The sequence below is a fragment of the Saimiri boliviensis genome, chromosome 6 (assembly GCF_048565385.1).
Source record: "Saimiri boliviensis isolate mSaiBol1 chromosome 6, mSaiBol1.pri, whole genome shotgun sequence".
Classification (NCBI taxonomy): Eukaryota; Metazoa; Chordata; class Mammalia; order Primates; family Cebidae; genus Saimiri; species Saimiri boliviensis.
Genome location: NC_133454.1, coordinates 131,420,206 through 131,442,382, shown reverse-complemented (window position 1 = coordinate 131,442,382; position 22,177 = coordinate 131,420,206). Strand labels below are relative to the sequence as shown.

The window sequence follows — 22,177 nt, the reverse complement described above, 5'->3', positions numbered from 1 at the left end:
GCTGCGGAGAGAGCTCCGGGTTCTCGGTGACGATCTCAGTGGTCGTGAACAGAATGCTGGTGGAGAGCCACACGGTCAAGGCTATTCTCGTGAGGTCTTCGACAGACGTGAGAACTCTCTTATTGGAAACTGGGGGAGGGCTGTTCTTTGTACAAAGTGGCAAAGAACTTGGCTGAATTGTGTCTGAGCCCTGGGGCTCTGTGGGAGGCAGGATTTAAAAGCGATGAACTAGAATAGTTGGTGGAAGAAATCTCTAAGCAAAGCACTCGGGGTGCTGCGTGGCTTCTGTTGACTGCTTATAGCTGAAGGCGAGAAGAGAGAAATGAGTGAAAGACATTGATAGCAGAAAGGAACAGAATGTAGAGACTTGGAAAACTCTTAGCCGGCCCACGTCAAGAATAAGAAAGTGTGTTCAGGAGAGAACAGCAAGGGTGTGGCCAAACACATTTGGATCAGGAGATTAGTGTGGGTAGAAGGAAGCCGGAAGCTGCTCATCAAGACAATAGGAGAATGACCCCCGAGGCATTTCTGAGATCTTTCCGGCTGTCATGCCCATTCCAGGCTCAGAGTGCCAGGGCCTTGAGGGCCGAATGTCTTCAGAGGAAGAGCCCGGGGCCTCCATGAGACCCTGGGGTGTGCTGCCCAGCCCTGCCACAATCTCTTTTCCTCTTGCAAGCTGGTGCATCACTCCTGGCCCACCCAGCGGAGGCTCAGGTGGGTCCAGGTGTTCCTTGGGCTGCCAGCCCAGAAGGTGCAGGCAGTAAACCTCGATGGTGTTAGCATGGTGCCAGTTCTGCAGGTGTGCAGAGTGCACAAGCTGTGGAGGAAAGGTTCCTCCTCCTGGATTCCACTGGGTGTCATGGAAAGCCTGCGGCCCAGGCAGAGAACTGCCACAGGGTTGGGCCGTGGCGAGTTCCCAAAGGACAACATCCAGTTGTGCCAAGGGAGCAGAGGACACCCCAAGACTCCAGACCTGCAGAACCACCAGCGTCCACCAGCAGCCTGGGAAAGCCACGGGCACACGAAGCCATAGGTATGAGGCCACCAGGAGCCTTGGGTGTCCAATCCTTGCCCCAGTGTGTCCAGAAGGTAGGACAAACAGTCAAAGACAATTATTCTTAAGCTTTTAAGATTTCATTTTGCCCTGTTGGGTTTTGGATTTGGTCATGTTCAGTTAGTGCTCTCCTTCCGATTTCTTGTGTTTGGGATGGAATTGTCCGTCCTTTGCCTGTGCTGCGGGGGCTGCAGGGCTGCCGCTGTCCATTGTCCGGTAGCACCTGCCTATCGGGCAGAACCTTCTCTTCCTGTGTCAGCTGATGAGACGCAACTCCCCACGCGGCAGGAGATGCAGGTGGGAGGAGAGAAGGAACCTGGGGCAGGAGTGGGGGCCACAGGCATTTAGGCCACTTATTCGTGTAACTTACTTGTGCCTTCAGGACCTTCTTGAACCTAGTCACATACTCATCACTTTCATTCCAATGGAGCGCTGCTGTGCACGCCCAACTTTACAGCAACGTGGGTCAGACAATCTCCAGATCATCAGGGGCTGCTCAGGTCATGTGGCAACTTGTGGCCCTTGGTCAAGTGTTTAGTTTCTATGAAGGCCGAGAAGCGGGGTGACACCGTTAGGCTTCGTGTCCCCACCCAAATCTCATCTTGAAGTGTAATTCCCAGGTGTTGAGGGAGAGACCTGGTGGGAGGTGATTGGCTCATGGGGGCTGTTCCCCCCATGCTGTTCTCGTGATGGTGAGTGAGTTCTCACGCACGAAATCTGATGGTTTTACAAGTGTTCGGTAGCTCCTCTCTTGCTGGTTCTTCTCCCACTGGCTGCCATGTAAAACATGCCTACTTTCCCTTCCACCTGGCTGTAAGTTTCCTGAGGCCTCCCCAGCCATGCAGAACTATGAGTCAATTAAGCCTCTCCTTTATAAATGACCCAGTCTCGGGTAGTATCTTCATAGCAGTGTGAAAAAACAGACTAAAACACAGTCCAAGGCCTATTTCCCAAAAGGAGAGTGGTTATTTGTGGATGAGGACAGGGCCTTTCTCCAAAATCCTAAGGGCCTGAGCAGTGAGTCACCTACCCAGGCTTGGCAAAGACTGCACACAGTGTCCCTGCCTGCCACTGACACCTCAGGCTGGAACTGCTGCGTCGTGTGGCCTACGTGACAGAGCAGCTTGCACAGAGCCTGGGCCTGCTGCTGGACCACACTCAAAAGTAGCAGCTTTTCAAATCACTCAGTAAGTGGGCCAGAGTCTGACACCTAAATGCGGAAGAGCCTGTCTTCCTCACATCGAACAGGCCCATGTGGTGGTGGTCTCTTTTGGTTGTAAGAGGGTTCAGAGGTAACAACCTATGCATCACCTTGGAGCAGGCCCCACACCACCAGACTCCTAGAAATCTCACTGCGGTAGAAGGCTCTGAATCTTAGTTGGATTTATTTCCCACTCTCTGACACCAGTGAGTCTAGAATAATTGCTACTTCTTGTGCCTTATGTCCAATTAGCATACTGTTTTCAGTGTAATGAGCCAGTGTGACATGCTGGGGAAGGGAAGGGTGATCCAGACCCTGAGAGTTACCTTTGACAGAGGCTGGAGAGGTGAGAGACCCCTGAAATGGAACGGAGAGGGTGCACTGTTGGCCTGGCTTCTGCTGGGCCTGGTAGTCAGGGGTGGAGAAGAAAGCATTTGCTGGACCATCGGCTGTGTCCGAGGCAGCAATAGGTGTGCTAATTTGCTCAAACAAACCGTGTCTGGCTCAGCTGCAACTGGAATCAAGCTTAGGTCAATCCCCTGTCATTCTGCAAGGCCCGCCTATCTTCCCTATGGGCCAAATAGGTGAGTGAAGTGGGGCTGTGGTGGGGATCACTGCCCCTGCATCTTTCAGCCATTTGATGGTGGCACTAACCTCTGAAATTCCTCCGGAAATACAGCTTTTGACTCTCTATTTTCCTAGGTAGAGGTAGTTCTAATGGCTTCCACTTGGCTCACCACAGTAACCCTCACTCTGCATGTCACGACACCCGTGTGGGGACGCGGCCGGCGGCTGAGGACAGGTGTGCACAGCATGAGGATGCTTTGGTCAAGAATGGGTCCGTGTATGATGGTGGTGCCATAGATTTTAATGGAGCTGACAATGTCCTATCGCCTAATGATGTTGTAGCACAATGCATTTTGTGTTGGTCCTTTCTCACACTGCTAACAAAGGACAGACCCAAGCCTGAGTAATTTATAAAGGAAAGAGTTTAATTGATTCACAGTTCAGCATGGCTGGGGAGGCCTCCTGAAACTTACAATCATGGTGGAAGTGGGAGCAAACAGGTCCTTCTTCACATGGTGGCAGGAAGGCCAAGTGCCAGACAAAAGGGGGAAAACCCCTTATAAAACCATCAGATCTCATGAGAACTCACCACTATCAGGAGAGCAGCATGGGGGTAACCACCTCCATGGTTCTGTCCTCCCACCAGGTCCCTTTCACAACACATGGGGATCCAGGATGAGATGTGGGCTGGGAAGCAGCCAAACCACATCAATTCCTCCTGTGTTTCGTGGTGAGGCTGGTGTAAGCTACCAGTCATGTAAAAGTCTAGCACATACATTTGTGTGCAGCACATGGTGTTTGACAGCGATAGCAAACAACTATGCTACTGGCTTGTAGATCTACTAGACTTTGTATTGTTGTCTGAGAGTGTACTCCTTCTACTTATGTATAAACAAGTTAAATGTAAAACCACCTCAGCCAGTTTCCTGAGGAGGCATCTGGAAGAAGGCATTGTTATCACAGGAGATGACAGCTCTATGTATGTCACTGCCCATGAAGACCTTCCAGTCACAAGACTGGACGAGGTGTGACAGTGGAAGACAGTGAAACTGATGATCTTGACCCTGTGTCGGCCAAGGCTCATGTGTGTATTTTTGTCTTTTTTTTTTTTTTTTAACTTTTTACTTTTTAAAAAAATTGGACTTTAAGTTCTGGGGTACATGTGCGGATCATGCAGGTTTGTACATAGGTATACACGTGCCATGGTGGTTTGCTGCATCCATCCCCCCGTCATCCACATTAGGTATTTCTCCTAATGTTATCCTCTGACCCCTCAACCCCTGCTATCCTTCCCCTAGCCCCCCACCCCTTGACAGGTGCCAGTGTGTGATATTTCCCTCCCTGTCTCCATGTGTTCTCATTGTTCAGCGTCACTTATGAGTGAAAACATGCAGTGTTTCGTTTTCTGTTCTTGTGTCAGTTTGCTGAGAAAAATGATTTCCAGCTTCATCCATGTCCCTGTGAAGGACATGAACTCATCCTTTTTTATGGCTGCATAGTATTCCATGGTGTATATGTGCCACATTTTCTTTATCTGGTCTATCATTGTGTCTTAGTTTTTAACAAAAAAGTTTAAAAGTAAAAAAAAAAAAAAAATAGAAAAACGCTTACAGAACATGAATATAAAGAAAACATTTCTGTACACCTGTAAAATGTGTTTGTGCTTTAAGCTATACGTTATTACAAAAGAGTAAAAATTTTTTAAAAGTTAAAAGTTTATGATGTGAAAAAGTTACAGCAAGCTAAGGTTAATTTAGTCTTGAAAAAAGAAATGAATAAATTTAGTGTGGCCTAAGTATACAGTTTTTATGAAGTCCACGGCAGGGCACAGTGGCGTCCTGGGCCTACACAGCCACTCACCACTCACCCTCTGACTCCTCCAGAGCAGCTTCCAGCCCTGCAACCTCCACCCACGGTAAGTGCCCTGTGCTGGTGCACCGTATTTTATCCTTTCTACTGCGTTTATACTGTACCTTTTCTGTGTTTAGATACATAATTACTTAGCAATGTATTCGAGTGGCCTGCACATTTTTAGCCTACAATCAGTGGGCTCTACCCCACAGCCTAGGTGGGCAGTAGTCTCTGTCATCTAGGTGTGTATAAGTACATCCTATGATGTTCGCACAACGATGAAATCACCTGATGAGGAAATCTCCTAAAGATGCATAAAGATCGGAATGTACCCATCATTGACACACAACAGTATGTCTGTTCCAATTATGCATTCTGTAACCTGCAAAATAGCCAATAGCGGGTTTGGGACTCCACTGAGCCAACAGTGAGATCAACCTGACTAAAACTCCAGCCATCACCTCATCCCCCACGAGCCCCTGCTCTGACTGCAGGGCCACAGGGACACTTCCAGTCTTCTAGAATCAGTGTTGGTTCAGAGCCAGCGTCCAGTAGTCCTCAGTAAATCGGATTATTTCATTCTCACCCTGCCTCCCGCCATAGTTACCCTGGGAAACCATGAGAAGGCTGGGAGAAAGAGTAACAGTGTCAAGTTTGGGCGGAGGACCAAGGTCCTTCCTGGAGAAGATCCAGCCTTATCTTGATCTAAGGAGTCTGGGTCTGTAAGCTGGCTCACTCTGTGACTTGACTGAAGGACTGTTGACTCTCTGCTTTTATGATTCAGGCTAGAGTTCTGTTCATTGAACCTGGAAGTTTTCTGCTTGCTCACATAAAATAAGAATTTAGTAGGCTTCCTATCTATTTTACTTTGTTGACAAAAAAAAGCACCCAACTCTGTAAAATATTTTAAGAGGTTTATTCTGAGCCAGAGGCTCAGAGACTGTTCTCAAGAGGTCCTGAGAACACGTGCCCAAGGTGACGATTGCGTTGCACCTGGGTTTTAAACGTTTTAGGGAGACATCAATCAATACATGTGAGGTTTCTATGGGTTCAGTCTGGAAAGACTGGACAACTCAAAGTGGGGAGTGTGGACCTCCAGGCTATAGGTAGATTCAAAGATTTTCTTATTGACAATTGGCTGAAAGAAGTTATTATCCAAAGACCTGGAATCCATAGAAAGGAGTGTCTGGGTTAAGACAAGGGGTTGTGCAGAACAAGATTCTTATTATGTAGATTAAGTCTCATAGGTGGCTGCTCTTAGAGACGTTAGATGACAAATGTTTCCTATTCAGACCTTTGAAAGGTGATAGAGTCTCAGTTAAACTCTTCAGAACTAGGAGAGCCCGAAAGGGGAAATATCTAATTGTATTAATAGAGACTCCTTAAAACTGCAAATTTCCTTCCACAAAAGACAGTGTTGCAGGGCCAGCTCAAAGTATGGCAAAGAACGTATTTTGGAGTCAAACATTTTGATTTCCTTCTTTATCTGTCATGTGACGCTATAGTAGAGTCAGTCTGGAATTCACTGTCTCACTGCTGCAAAGTCTGGTTGTCAGTCTTAAGGTCTCTGCTTTAATCTTAACGCTGCTCTGTTGTGCCTGAATTGCACAGAGAGCAGGTATAGCTCGGCGTGCCTGACCACCCTTCCCATCATGGCCTGAACTAGATTTTTCAGGTTTACTTTGGAATCTCCCTGGCCGAGAGTGGGCTCCATTCAGTTGGTTTGGGGCTTAGCATTTTATTTTTATGACTTTTAGGAGCGCAGTGACTGATCAGCCAGTGCCGTAGGTCTGCACAGAGCAGACCTTTCTGATTGTTGCTTTGCCTCTGCTGTTCATTACAGGAACCATGGCCACCTTGTTTTGAATGGCTTCCCACTCCAGGATCAATTCTTCCTAATGCATTTAAGTTTTCTAATTAAGTGGCTGTTATTTCCACTGTAAGGTCTGACCTTCAGAGAAGAGCAGGAATGCCAGGGCTCCCCTTACACATGTGTTTCTCATAGTGCTGATGAAAGCTCTAGAGTCTTCCGGACCCTCCCAGAGTGGGTGTGTACATCTCATATGGCAAATCCACTGTAGCTTTCCAATCTCCCTAAGCTTTTGAATCCCCTCCTCTAGGTTAAACCATGGTAGGTCTGTTATTTCCAGTTCACTCACTGTTGATCACCTTTTGGTTCATGTTTCAGCCAACCAACCAACCAAACACACCGTTAGAAAGAGCTCTAATCTTTCTAACCCCCTGAGCCGCAGCCCTAAATTCAGACTCTCTGCTTGGTGGCCCCATGTCAATATATTCAGCCTGCTCCGTCTTTATGTTCTTACTCCATTGTCCCACACTCTCAGTACCCATTCCCACTCACGTCCCCAGATGTCTGTCTGTATAAGTTAGAGAACTCAAGTAGTTCCTCTGGAGTGTGGCCCGTCTCTTCCTAGGTGACACGGTGTGTCTCACCTTCAGAGGTCTGCTGGGCCATGAGTCTAGCTACAGATCTCGAAGCAAAGGGATAGGGCAGGGAATCAGGTAATCTCACTTGGTGATTACCTTATGGGAGGCCATGACTGTTTTCTCTGGCAAAGCAGGTTAACACCCTCAGACGGAGTGGAAAGGCCAGTATCACTGGAGGTGGGGAAGCCACTTTCATTGACAAAGAAGACTCATCAGAATTTAGGGGCTCAGTGTCCCCAGCTCCATTAGAGACTCTCCACACGTCCCCACCCCAACATACAGGATCCTCTTGTTTCCCAGCCAGTGTCTTCACTTTAATTAGAGGCACCCTGGGAGGCTGAGAATTCAGCTTGTGTTATAATTCAGTCGGTCATAGTATGAGGTTCTGTGTTTGATTTTCAGCTGCAGGAGATAAGGCTGTCTCTCAGAACATACTCAGAAGCTCTTAGGTCATCTGTGTGGTATATGTGGTGCTTGGGCTGGGAATTTTAACCCATGAGCTCATTCTTTTCTTGAATCACTTCTGTCCAGTGACATTAAGAGCAATGAACTAATATTACATTCTTTAATTTTCAAAAAACATTTCAAAACGTTATGTACAGGGTTACTTAGCTCTTTGCTTCTTAAAAGTGGCTGATTAAAAGTATCCAAAGCAAATGTTTTGTGTATTTCTGTACTCAGCTTACATCATGGTCCATCAGCACTCTTTACCACTTGAAATAGAGTCATTCATGCCTTTTCCAAATCTTTTTCTTTCTTTTTTTTTTTTTTTTGGCGGAGGTGGAGTCTTGCTCTGTTGCCAGGCTGGAGTGCAGTGGTGCAATCTTGGCTCACTGCAAACTCTGCCTCCCAGGTTCCAGAGATTCTCCTGCCTCAGCCTCCTGAGTAGCTGAGACTACAGGCACACGCCACCACACCCAGCTAATTTTTGTATTTTTAGTAGAGATGGGGTTTCACCATGTTGGCCAGGATGGTCTCAATCTCTAGACCTCGTGATCTGCCCACCTCAGCCTCCCAAATATTACCCAGCCTGGCTCACAGCTGTAATCTAATAGACTAATAGACTAGGGATCACTAATAGTTTAATAGACTAGGGGAGCACTAATTTGAGAGCCCCTGAAACCAATTCAGAAAACTCATCCTTAATTTTCTGTTTTGCCAGAACCACCCTTGATACCAAAGTCTGTACTAGTCTGAGTTCTCCAGATTAGGGGTGCTGACCCCCTAAGCAGTTGAAAGTGTATGCACAACTTTTGACTCCCCCCAAACTTTACCAATAGCCTGCTGTTGACTGGAAGTGTTACTGATAACATCAACAGTCAATTAACACAGATTGTTGTATATGTATTACACACTGTATTCTTACAAAGCAAGAGAGAGAAAAGAAAATGTAATTAAGAAAATCATAAGGAAGAGAAAATACATTTACTCTTTGATATGGTTCGGCTGTGTTTCTACCCAAATCGCATCGTGAATTCCCGTGTGTTGTAGGAGGGACTCTGTGGAAGATAATTGACTCATGGGGGTGAATCCTTCCGGTGCTGTTCTCCTGAGAGTCAATAAGTCTCACAGATCGAATGGTTTTAAAAAGAGGAATGTCCCTGCACAAGCGGTCTGTCTTTGCCTGCTGCCATCCACGAAAGACATGCCTTGCTCCTCCGTGCCTTCCACCGTGATTGTGAGGCTTCCCCAGCCACGTGGAACTGTACGTCCAATTAAACCTCTTTCTTCTGCAAATTGCCCAGCATTGGGTATCTCTTTAACAGCAGCATGAAAATGGACTAATACACTCTTCATTAAGTAAAAGTGGGTCATCATAAAGGTCTTCATCCTCGCTACCTTCACGTCGATCAGGCTGAGGAGGAGGAGGAAGAGGAGGTGTTGGTCTTGTGTCAGGGGTGGCAGAAGTGAAGAAAATCCCCATCTAAGTGGACACGTAAAGTTCCCACCTGTGCTGTCGGAGGGTCCCTCCATATTCAAGGGTTCCGCGTCTGCAAACTCAACCGACGATTGAAAATAGTTGAAAAAATAAAAATAATAAAATACAAATAAAAGGCAGTATAGAGTAACAGCTATTTACACAGCATTTACACTGTATTAGGTATTATTCATAATCTGGAGATGATTCAAACTATATGGGAGGATATGCATAGGTTATATGCAAATACTATGCCAGTCACATCCAGGGTGCAAGCCTCCATGGATTTTAGGATCCTTGGAGTTGGGTCCTGGGGAATTAATCCCCTGTAGGCACCAGGGGATGACATTATACATATGTGTATATATATATATATATATATATATATATATATATATATATATACATATATATATATTTATATACACACATACACACACACACACACACAGATGTGTGTGTGTGTGTGTGTGTGTGTGTATGTGTGTATATATAAAATGAAGAATTGGCTCCTGTGATCATGGAGGCAGAAACATCCCACAGTCTTCCCTCTGCAAGCTGAGATCCAGGGGAGCCAGTGGTTGATAGTTCAGCCTGAGTTTGAAGGCCTGAAAACCAGGAGCACTGATTGTGTGAATTCCAGGCAGAGAGCAGATGTCCCAGCTCAACACTGAGGCCAGAAAGGGGAGTAAATTCCTCCTTTCCCCGCCTTTTGTTGTCTTCAGGTCCTGAGTGCCCTGGATGAGGCCCCCACACTGGGAGCGGTGTCTTCTGCATGGAGCCCACGGCCTCAGGGGCCAGTCTCATTGGGAAACACCTTACTTTCCCACCCAGAAACAACATTTAGTCAGGGCGCCCCGTCGCCCGGTCATGTTGACATATAGATGAAGCATCACACCACACTAGGCCCCTTGTGTCACAGGCTGGTGTGGGCTGGGCACCCTCCTCCACCTTGAGCTGTGCTGGAGGGGATGAGTGGCGTCTGGGGTTACCGTGGTGAGGGAAAGAGGGGCCGGGGGCAGGCTGGGCCGAGATATGCTGTGTCACCTGCCTGCCTGCCTGGGTCAGCCATGCAGGAGCACACCTGGGAAGAGGAGGTGGGCCCATGCCCTGCCTTGCACCATCCGGCCCTGTCCCCTCACAGCAGGCCTGTTCCCTGGCCCCTGGCCCTGGGGCCTGCATCTCTGAGCTGGGTGACAGCAGCAGCCTGAACCTGCAGGCTTCAGGGCTCCCCACACTGTGGCCCTCACCTGCAGAACACGGGGTGTTCAGTCTCCTCTGCTTAGAAGGTTCCCTCTTGCCCAACACACACATGTGTGTGCACACACATATATGCACACACATGCACACACACTCCCAGGCACATGTGCATGTACACACACTCTTGGGCACACACACGTACACACACCCTCCCAGAGTGTTTGTGCACATACACTCCCAGGCACACACATGTATGCAAACACACTCCCCAGCACACACATATGCACACAACCTCCCGGGCACACATGCATGCGCACACACTCCCAGGTGCACACACACACATGCACACACACTCCCAGGCACACATGCGTATGTGCACACACACACTCCCAGGCACACATATATGCACACACACTCCCAGGTGCACACATGCATGCACACCTGCTCCCACACACACTCCTGGGCACACACACATGTGTACACACCCTCCTGGGCATACACGCATGCACATGCGAACACATGTATGCACACACACTCCTAGGCACACATGCATGCACATCTTCCTCCTGTGCTGTTTACCTCCTGCAGCCTGGAGGTGAATCAGCCCCAGGGCAGCCTGGAAGTGAATCAGCCCCAGTGCAGGGTAGGTGAAAACCCAAAGTGGCACAGGGTTCCCTTACTGCAGCCAGGTGAGAAGGGGTTTGCACAGCTCCCTCGAGCTCCCGGAGCCTCTGCACCTGCCGAGGAACCCACCAGTCTTCTGGTTGTGAGTTTCCTCCTGGGAGAAAGGGGCCGGACAACAGTGGCATTTCCTGCCATTGTCACAGCTGCCTGGAGGTGTGCAGGAGGGAGGCCCCCCAGGAGCCTTGTGTGAGGGTGAGGCAGGCATCGCCAGCTGTGCTGCGCAGATGGGCCCCAGATTCCCCACTGTGCTGGGCCCTTATTTCCAGACACTCAGGCCTGGTGCGCAGGAGCTGCTGTCTGGCGTCTGCCTCCCGAGGCCCAGCAGGGACCCAGGGCCTGGGAGGCCCACTGCTATGATTGTCCCCTGTTCCCTGTGGCTGAGAGGCTGAAATGGCTCATGCCCATCTCAGTGCATATGTGCCTGAGTAGCTGAACACCCCTGGCTGGGTCTGAGACCTAACGGGTGGCTTGTCCTTATGGGTCACCCTGGCATGGTCTGGAGAGACTGCCAGACACGCTCTCGGGGAGGTCAGGAGGACAGCAGGGTCCATGGGCACAGGATGTTGCCAAGAGCCTCCAGTGGGAGAGTCTGCCATCAGCCAGGTGCCCACTGCTGCCCGCATCACAGTGAGACGCCCACACGGTCAGCCCTCTTTCCTCCTGATGGCTGTGCCTCAGTTTCCTTAAATGAGAGGTGGGACCAGACTTTACTGGGCCACTGAGTAGAGGGAGTCAGCCCTGGGAGAAGCCTGGGCTTGCACCCAGCTCAGTGGCTGCACCACACCTGCAGGGACCAGGATCTCCCATACACTCCCAGGCACACACATGTATGCACACACACTCCCCAGCACACACATATGCACACAGCCTCCCAGGCACACATGCATGCACACACACTCCCAGGTGCACACACACGCACACACACTCCCAGGCACACACGCATATGTGCACACACACACTCCCAGGCACACATATATGCACACACACTCTGAGATGCACACACGCATGCACACCCACTCCCAGGCACACACATGCACACACCCTCCTGGGCACACATGCATGCACACACATCCTGGCCAGGATGCAGAAGCTCAGAGCAGAGGAGGCTGGTGGCGGGGACGGCTGAGCCTGCACAGGTGTTTCTTATATTTGAAAGGCTGTGAAATGTGCAATATACACAGGAAAGCACGTGCAACATCTACGGGCAACTCAGGGAACAATGACGAGGTGGCCCCAGCAGAAGAAGGAGGGTGTCAGGCTTCCTCAGAGCCTGCATGCCCATCTACGTGGGGCTCCCTCAGAGTGGACACCCCGAGCCACCAGCACACTCAGCCCCATGGCCACAGGAGGACGGGCACAGGGCTCCTAAGATGGGGCTGGCTATGGCCTCGCAACTTTGCTGGACCCTCCTGTGGGGAGCGTGGGGGAAGAGCCAGGAGAATGCCCTGGGAAACCTGTGGCCGCCACAGTCAGGACTGGAAGGGCAGAGTCAGGGCCGGGTAAGGACAGCAGGCAGGAGTGTGCCTCTTTACATAGCACCAGGGCTGGGTCTAGGCCTGCTGGGGTGACTGCCCCCAGACGACCCCAACGGCAGGTTGTGTGGAGGGGAGGGGTTGTCATTGTCATGCGGTCAGTTCAGGCCAAGGACAGAGAGCTGGGCCAGGCTCCTGGTGAGAGTGTAAGCTGGGCACAGGCACCCTCCAGCCCGTGCCCCTCAGGCCCCTCCTCAACACCAGGCCTCGAGGGTTTCAACAAACATCGTGGCTCAGAATCCTTCAGGCCAGTGTCTCACCCTGCTGGAGTAAGTCAGAGGTCCATGATGACAAGGTGGTTTGGAACATTTATTCTAAACAACGAAGGAGCAGGGTGTGGTAGCTTATGCCTGTAATCTCAGCACTTTGGGAGGCTGAGGCAGGAGGATTGAGCCCAGAAGTTTGGGACCAGCCTGGGCAACACAAGAAAACCCTGTCTCTACAAAACAAACAAACAAACAAAAAATTATCCAGATGTTGTGATGTGCACCTGTGGTCCCAGCTACTTGGGAGGCTGAGGGGTGAGGATCACTTGAGCCCAGAAAGTCAAGGATGCAGAGAGCCTTGATCCCACCACTGCACTTCAGTCTGGTGTAAAAAATAAAAAATTCCTCTTCAAAGTTTCCCTTCTTTTAAAGAAGAATAATAATACATGTTAGAAATAATAGTTTGTTTTAAAGACTTTCCTCAAAGCCTTCTTGCTTTTCACAAATAACTCTTTGTTAAACCCTATCCTCTGTTGCCGTTAGACACGCTCACAGCACGTAGTACATTCTATGTCCTTGTGCTTTAATTAAGACACCTGTGCTGGACGTGCTCACAGGCATACCCCAGCTGGCAGCCTGTGCCCCTTCCTTATTTGGACTTCCTCTTATTCCTTTGTTCTCCATTGCCTTTACCTATTTCAAAAAGTTTTAAGTTTTTAGCCAATCAGGTTCAGTTTTAGACTGTGATGTCCAGCTCCAACCAATGGAGATCAGACACAGCAGTGAGAACCCAATGCATAAGGAATAAGTATGCCTGCCTTTCCTTGGTTCATTGTACTCTCGGGGCAAGGTGGCTAACAGGAGCACCCTTCCTGCAGAATGTAAAGTTGCCTCGCTGAGATAACTTTTTGTCTGAATACAAATTTTTCCTTGCAGTACCTAAGAACAACCATTTATCTGTTGCTGTGTCTTCATCACTTCACCACTTGTGAGGATCAAGTTGTAAATACACACACATTTCTCTTTTTTAACATCTTTTAGTCTTGGCATGTGATTATATTTGGATATTTTATAGCATTCTCATCATAGTTAAGGTTTAGTATCAAAAATTTTTTTTTGAGACGAAGTTTCACTCTTGTTGCCCAGGCTGGAGTGCAGTGGCAAGCTCTTGGCTCACTGCAACCTCTGCCTCCTGGGTTCAAGCGATTCTCCTGCCTCAGCCTCCCAAGTAGCTGGGTTTACAGGCATGTGCCATGATGCCCAGCTAATTTTTTGTATTTTTGTTAGAGACGGGGTTTCTCCATGTTGGTCAGGCTGGCCTCAAAACTCCCAACCTCAGGTGATCTGCCCGCCTCAGCCTCCCAAAACGTTGGGATTACAGGTGTGAGCCACCACACCTGGCCCCCAAAATTGTTTTTTTGTTTAAGTTGATATGTCATGTTGGTAAAAACTGTAGCTTTTAAAAGTATGTTTATCTTGGGGAATTTTCTTAAAATGTGATGTGTATAATGCCTGAAAGTAACAGCACTTCACTGAAACACACAAACAACAATAATATCAAACCAAGCAGCATTTATTGTTTCACAGTTTCTGTAGGGCAGAAATCTGAGCATGACTCAGCACTGAGTCCTCTGACTCAGGGTCTCTCTCAAGGCTGCCCTTAGTGATTGGGGCTTTGGTCTCATCTGAAGGCTCAACTAGGAGAGGATCCACTTCCAAGCTCACTTTGTGGCTATGGGCAGGATACAGTTGATGAAGGGCTTTGGTTCCTCGTTAGCTCTTGGCCACATGGGCCTCTCCATAGGACCACTCTCAATATGGCAGCTGGCTTCCAGTAGAGAGAGTGAGAGAAGACGAGAAGATGGAAATTGGAGTCTGTCTTTGTTCATGTGTGTTGCTGTAAAGGAATACCTGAGGCTGGGCAATTCATAAAGAAAAAAGGTTTCTTGACTCACATTTCTGCAGGCTGTACAAGAAGTGTGGCCCCAGCATCTGCTGCTGGTGAGGGCCTCAGGTTGCTTCCACTCATGGTGGAAGGTGAACCGGGGGTGCACAGAACACATGGCAAGTTGGTGGGGAGGTACCAGGGTCTTTTAAAACATTTATTTATTTATTTGGGATAGAGTTTCACTCCATCACCCAGGCTGGAGTGCAGTGGCACAATCAAAGCTCACGGTAGCCCCAAACTCCAGGGCTCAAGTGATCCTCCCACCTCAGCCTCCCAAATAGCTGGACTACAGGCATGACCCACCATGCCTGGCTTTTTTTTTTTTTTTTTTTTTTTTGTAGAGATGAGGTCTTGCTATGTTGCCCAGACTAGTCTTGAATTCCCATCTCAAGCCATTCTCTCAGTCTCCCTAAGTGTTGGGATTACAGGTGTGAGTCACTGTGCCCACCCACCAGGCTCTTTTAAACAACCAGCTCTCATGGGAACTAAGAGAGCAAGAACTCACTCATCACCATGAGGACAGCACCACATCATTTATGAGGGATCCACCCCTATGACCCAAACACCTCCCATGAGGCCCTGCCATCCACACTGGGAATCACATTTCAACATGAGGTTTGGAGGGTCAAATGTTCCAACGATAGCAGAGTCTTTTTGTAACCTAAATTAAGAAGGGAGGAAGTGACTTCCCATCACTTTGACCTTAATCTATTTGTTAGAAGCAAATGACTAGATCTGGCCCATGCTCTAGAATAGGGGTGGCACATGGGTATTACCATCAGGACAGGGATCCTGGGACTATTTTAGATGCTGCATAATCAGAAACTTGTCACTTTGCAACATCTAGTGGGATGGGTGATTTGGGCAAGGACCATCAATAGATACTCCAGCTGGAAAAGAAGGTGTTCATGGGGGACCTGAATGACATGACACTGACAGATTGGTTGCTAGTTGCAAAGACAAGATACCACTTCACAACCACGTCTCAGTCTGTTTGTGCTGCTATAACAAAAGGCCACAGACTGGGTAATCTCCAAACAACAGCAGTCTCTTTTCTCACAGTTCTGGAGACTGGGAAGTCCAAGGTCAAGGCACCAGCACTCAGTGTTGGCGAGGGCTACTCGCTCTGTACCCAAGACAACACCTTGTTGCTACATCTTCTGGAGGGGACAAAGACTGTGTCCTTACATGGCATAAGAGATTAGAGGGGAGAAGGGGAGAAGTGCTTGGGGAAGCCTCTCTCGTGAGGTGTTAATCCAGTTCCCAAAGGCACCACCTTCTAATACTGTTGCACTGGGGATTCAGTTCCAACATGAATTTTGAGGGATCACAAACATTCAAGCACATGGAAATATCTGGCTGTCCCCTGGTGGCCTTTGCCTCACTGATGAGGGACAAGCAGACATCATTTACCTCTGATGTGGGCTGTAAGGAGCACACAGCTTAACAGTGTCTCCTGAGGATCCTCCTACATGCTCAAAGCCCTCAGCTCTGCGCTTTTGTTATAGGAATTTGCAGGGGAGAGTGGAGAAGGTAGAATGGCACTTCTGGGAAATGGGACCTAGTGACTGGGAGCTTCTGGCCGCTGATCCAGGCTCCTGAAGCAAGTTAGCAGCTTGGGGAAAGGATTAGGTGCAAGGGGTGAGGAAGAAACTGGATGACAGAGACGTTCCCAAAGCGTGGGGCTTGACTCCACCCTGGCTTGAACAAACCAGTAACAAATGTGTTTGGGGGAACTTGATAAAGGTTGGATATGCATTATGTTTTCAATGTTATTAGGGAATGACTGTTTAACTTGGCTATATGTGATAATAGGATTGTAGTTTCATTGGAAAATATCTTCCATTTTTGGAGATGAATGCTGAATTTTCTGACCTATTTATTTACGCTTGGCCATGTGTTTGTAATTTACTTTAATTACATATATGTATATATATTTATGTATCTATCTATCTCATCTATCTATCTATCTATCTATCTATATCTATCTATCTATCTGCATATCTATGGAGAGAGAGAAAAAAAGCAAACAAGGCAAAATACTTACATTGCTTTAATCTGGCTGCTGGCTGTATTAGGGTTTTCCAGAGAAACAGAACTAATATAATATATACACATACTATATATAATATATGTATACATTACATACATACTCATATATACACATACACAGAAGGCACTGGACCCTGTGATTGTGGGGCTGGCAGGTCTGAATTTTGCAGGGTGGGCCAGAAGGCTGGAAACTCATGTAGTTTCTGTGTTTCAGTCTCAAGACTAAATCTTTCCTTCTCCAGGAAACCTTGGTCTTCTTTCTTTTTTTTTGAGACAGAGTTTCGCTCTTGTTACCCAGGCTGGAGTGCAATGGCGCGATCTCGGCTCACCGCAACCTCCGCCTCCTGGGTTCAGGCAATTCTCCTGCCTCAGCCTCCTGAGTAGCTGGGATTACAGGCATGCGCCACCATGACCAGCTAATTTTTGTATTTTTAGTAGAGATGGGGTTTCACTATGTTGATCAGGATGGTCTCGATTTCTTGACCTCGTGATCCACCCGCCTCGGCCTCCCAAAGTGCTGGGATTACAGGCTTGAGCCACCGTGCCCGGCCGGTCTTCTTTCTTAAGGCCTGACTGGATGAGGTCCACCCACATCATGGAGGGTAACCTGCTTTACTCAAAGTTTACTACTTTAAATGTTATTCATATATTAAAAATACCTTCACAGCAGCAACATCCAGATTGGTGTTGGACCAAACAGATGGGCATTGTGGCCCAGCCAAGTTGACTCATAAAATTAGTCATCACAAGGGGAATTTGCATTCATTGTATTATTCTTTCTGCATTTTTTCTGTATTAAGATTTTCATTAAAAGATAAAAAATAAATTAAGAACATTTGTTCACCAGAGGTCACCATAAAGAAAGTGAAAGTCAAACCACGAATTGGGAGACAATATTCATCATCCATATAAGCAACAAATGAATTCTGCCCAGTAATACATAGAAACATCCCCATAAACCAGTAAGAAAAAGGAGTAGGTGCAATCAGACAATGGGCAAAAGACATGAACAGGCATTTCACATCAGAATGGAAAACAGAAATGGCCAATAAATATGAAAGCTTGGCTAGTAAATAGGGAAATAGAAATTAAAATCATAATGTGATAACATTTGACATCTATCAGATTGGCAGAATGATTAGATTTATGAGCAAGGATACATGCCAGCATGCACAGGCACAACTGGTAAGCGCCACAGGTCCCCTCACCCATGGGAGCTGTGTTCCAAGACCCCGGTGGATGCCTGGAACTCAGAGAGTATCAAACTCCATGCATACTATGTTTTTCCTATTCATACATGCCTATGATAAGCTGTAATTTATAAATTAGGCACAACAAGAGATTAACAGCAACTAATGATAAAATAGAACAATTATAACAACATACTGTAATGAAAGGTATGAGAATATGGTCTCTTTTTCTCAAAGTATCTTGTTGTACTCACTTGTTTTTCACACTGTGGTTGACCATGGATAATGAAAACTGCAGCAAGTGAAATCACAGTTAAGGGGGACGACTGTGCATAAACTGGGACACGTGCTTTGTGACGTTCAGTGGATATGAACAGGCACATACACAGGGATTCAGCAATTCCTCCTCTAGTTGTGCACGTCATCACAGCAGAGTTCTTCAACCCGGGAGACACTGCCCACTCAGGAGGGTCCTGACATCAGGTAGTAACATAATCGCAGCCCTAGTTTCAGATACCCTTCTTTTTAAAATTTCCAACTTTTAAGTTCAGAGGTACGTGGGCAGGATGTACAGGTTTGTTGCATAGGGAAACATGTGCCATGGTGGTTTGCTGCACAGATCATCCCATAGCCCAGGTATTAAGCCCAGCACCCATTAGCTATTCTTCCTGATGCTCTTCCTTCTCCCTCCTCCCTCCTCCCTCCTCCCTTCTCCCTTCTCCCAACCCCCAACCAACAACAGGTCCCACTGTGTTGTACCCACTCTGTGTCCTTGTGTTCTCATCATCTAGCTCCCACTTATAAGTGAGAACATGCGGTATTTGGTTTTCTGTTCCTGCATTAGTTTGCTGAGGATAATGGCCTCCAGCTCCATCCACGTCCCTGCAAAGGACCTGAGCTTATTCCTTTGTATTGCTGCATAGTACTCCATGGTGTATATGTACCACATTTTCTTTATCCAGTCTACCTTTGGTGAACATTTAGATTGATTCCATGTCTTGGCTATTGTGAATTGTGCTGCAGTGAGCATACATATGCATGTGTCTTTATGAGAGCACAATTTATATTCCTTTGAGTATATACCTAGTAATGGGATTGCTGAGTAGAATGACATTCCTGCCTCTAGGTCTTTGAGGAATTATCACGCTGTCTTCCACAATGGCTGAACTAATTTACACTCCCACCAGCAGTGCGAAAGCATTCCTGTTTCTCCACAACCTCGCCAGTGTCTGTTATTTTTTTGTCTTTTTATTAATGGCCATTCTGACTGGTATGGGATAGTATCTCATTGTGGTTTTGATTTCCATTTCTCTAACGATCAGTGTTGAGCTTTTTTTCATATGTTGGCCTCAAGTATGCCATCTTTTGAGAAGGGTCTGCTCATGTCCTTTGCTTACTTTTTTAATGAAGTTGTTTGTTTTTTTTCTGGTACATTTGTTTATGTTCCTTATAGACACTGGACATTAGACCTTTGTCAGATGCATAGATTGCAAAAATTTTCTCCCATTCTGTAGGTTGTCTGTTTACTCTGTTGATAGTTTCTTTTGCTGTGCAGAAGCTCTTTAGTTTAATTAGATTGCATTTGTTAATTTTTGCTTTTGCTACAATTGCTTTTCGCATCTTTGTCATGAAATCTTTGCCTGTGCCTATGTCTTGAATGGTATTGCCTAGGTTTTTCTCTAGGGTTTTTAAAGTTTTGGGTTTTACGCTTGCATCTTTAATTCATCTTGGGTTGATTTGTGTATATGGTGTAAGGAAGGGATCCCGTTTCAACTTTCTGCATGTGACCGGTCAGTTCTCCCAGCATCACTTATTAAACAGGGAATCCTGTCTGGCAGAGAACCCTTGAATCCCCTCTTGCTCCCACCCAGGCCCCGGCCACGTGGAAAATACCTAACCTCACCATGTGGAAATCCTTTATCTTACCCTAGCCCCAAGCACAAACAACCCCGGGTGACTCAGCGACCTTCTGCCCAGCAACCGATCAAACCAATCACCGACCGCCTCATCAGCCCTTCGCTGACTTCCCGCCTGATGGTCAAACTGACCAATCACCATCTACCGCATCAGCTCCTCCACTTCCCGGTTCCCCAACCTCTATAAAAATCACGGAACAAAGAAAACCGGCGCGAGACTGCTGACTCTCCCCTGCTGTACGGGTCCAGTCAGTCCGCCCGGGGATTTTTCCAATAAAGCCTGAACATCCTGTCCATTCGGCTCTATCTGGCTCAATTGGCTTTATTCCTGGGGTCTCAGCAAACAAGTGGTCCAGGCAGGCCACACAAATCCTTTCCCCGTTGCTCATTTTTGTCAGGTTTGTCAAAGATTAAATGGTTGTTAGGTGTGTGGTTTTATTTCTGTGTTCCTTATTCTGTTCAATTGGTCTATGTGTCTGTTTTTGTACCAGCACCACGGTGTTTTGGTTACTGTATCCTGTAGTATAGTTTGAAGTCGGGTAGCGGGATGCCTCCAGCTTTGCTCTTTTTGCTTAGGATTGTCTAGGAGGTTCAGGCTTTTTTGATTCCATATGAATTTTAAAATAGTTTTTTTTTTTTTTCTAATCATGTGAAGAATGTCAATGGTAGTTTAATGGGAAAAGCACTGAATCCATAAATTGCTTTGGGCAGTAAGGCCATTTTCATGATGTTGATTCTTCCTATCCATGAGCACGGAATGTTTTTCCATTTGTTTGTGTCATCTCTGATTTCTTTGAGCAGTGGTTTGTAGTTCTCCTTGAAGAGCTCCTTCACTTCCCTCGTTACCTGTATTCTTAAGTATTTTATTCTTTTTGTGGCAATTGTGAATGGGAGTTCCTGCGGCTTGCCTATTGTTGGTGTTAGGAATGCTAGGAATGCTAGCGATTTTTACACATTGATTTTGTATTCTGAAACTTCGGTGACATTGCTTATCAGCTTAAGAAGCTTTTGGGCTGAGATGTTGGGGTTTTCTAGATACAGGATCATGTCATCTGTAAACAAGGATGGTTTGACCTCCTCCCTTCCTATCTGAATAGTCTTTATTTCTTTCTTTTGTCTGATTGCCCTGGCCACAACTTCTAAAACTATGTTAAGAGGAGTGGTGAGAGGGCATCCTTGTCTTGTGCTGGTTTTCAAGGGGAATGCTTCCAGCTCTTGACCATTCAGTATGATATTGGTTGTGGGTTTGTCCTATATGGCTCTTAGAATTTTGAGGTATGCTCGAAAAATATGGAACACATCAAGAATTTGTGTGTCATCCTTGTGCAGGGGCAGTGCTAATCGTCTCCGTATGGTTCCAATTTTAGTTATGTGCTGCTGAAGCGAGCACCAGGTATTCTTCTTAAATGGATCAAATCAGTACAGGTTTTTGTACTGGCAAACAGTATTTGGCCAGCGAACACCTGTTTTTGTTGTTTTTCAGTCTATCCCAACATGTAGACAACCATAAGGGTGGTTTGGTTTGCTCTCACCTGGGAGGGATGAAAGCATGATCCTGCCTCGGGATTACACGAATGCCCCAGATCTCAGCCACAGTTTAGCCCATGTGGGCCTTGATTATCTCCGCAGCCCACAGGACACTGGGCTGATGTGACCTGGAGGGGAGGAAGTTGCAGGTTGCTTTAACCAAAACCATGCTTGGCAGGGTGAGAAGGAAACCCTGTGAAAACAGAGACTCCTGCTTTCTCCTGAAGTTCTCCCCGGGGTCCAACAAAGCTGGGCACGCCTACTGTGTGGCGGTGAAGGACCGGTCCTGCACCCTGAGTCATCGGTGCACAGCACTCTTTGGAGGAAACACAGCCCACATTTGGGTGTGTGCTTTCCCTGTGTCCAGGAGCCCCAGTGGGTGGCCTGCTTTCTGCAGGAGGCACAGCCAGTGACAATGCCCATGTGGTCCTGTTCTTGTGTGGGCTGAGGCACTCGGTTGTTGTGGCCCAGGGACCCAAAGATCCTCTTGGGGTGTTGGCTGACCAAGGCGCCCTTGGAACCTGAGCCAATCCATGGCGGAGGCCCCTGTGACCATTGAGGGGAGCAGGGTTTGCCGTTTGTGGCCGGGACCTCTTCTCACTTGGAGATACAGCGCTTGGCTTCCCCTGGGCCTGGTGGAGACTGAGTCCGTCCATGGGCATCAGATGTAGCCTGATCTGGGTGTTGTTTGTCTGCTGAGTCCTGTAACCGGACAGGCTGGGCATTCTCTACCGTCAAGCCCATTGGGTACTGGACTCTAGTAAGGTTCTTGGAACCTGTGGCAGACAGGCAGCCTCTGCCCTGAGGGAGCTGGTGCTGCCTTGAGGCAGACATCGGGGGAAGGGGAGCCACTGTGGCCCAGCCACCAGGACTCAGCTTACCA

The 22,177-nt window shown here is 47.6% G+C and overlaps 1 non-coding gene across 1 annotated transcript; it reads right to left on the bottom strand.

Moving 5' to 3' along the window:
• Positions 1–21,051: 21,051 nt before the first annotated feature.
• LOC120364755 (U6 spliceosomal RNA) lies at positions 21,052–21,157 on the bottom strand. Its single transcript, XR_005579902.1, has one exon. It is a non-coding gene; the product is annotated as a U6 spliceosomal RNA (small nuclear RNA).
• Positions 21,158–22,177: the final 1,020 nt, after the last annotated feature.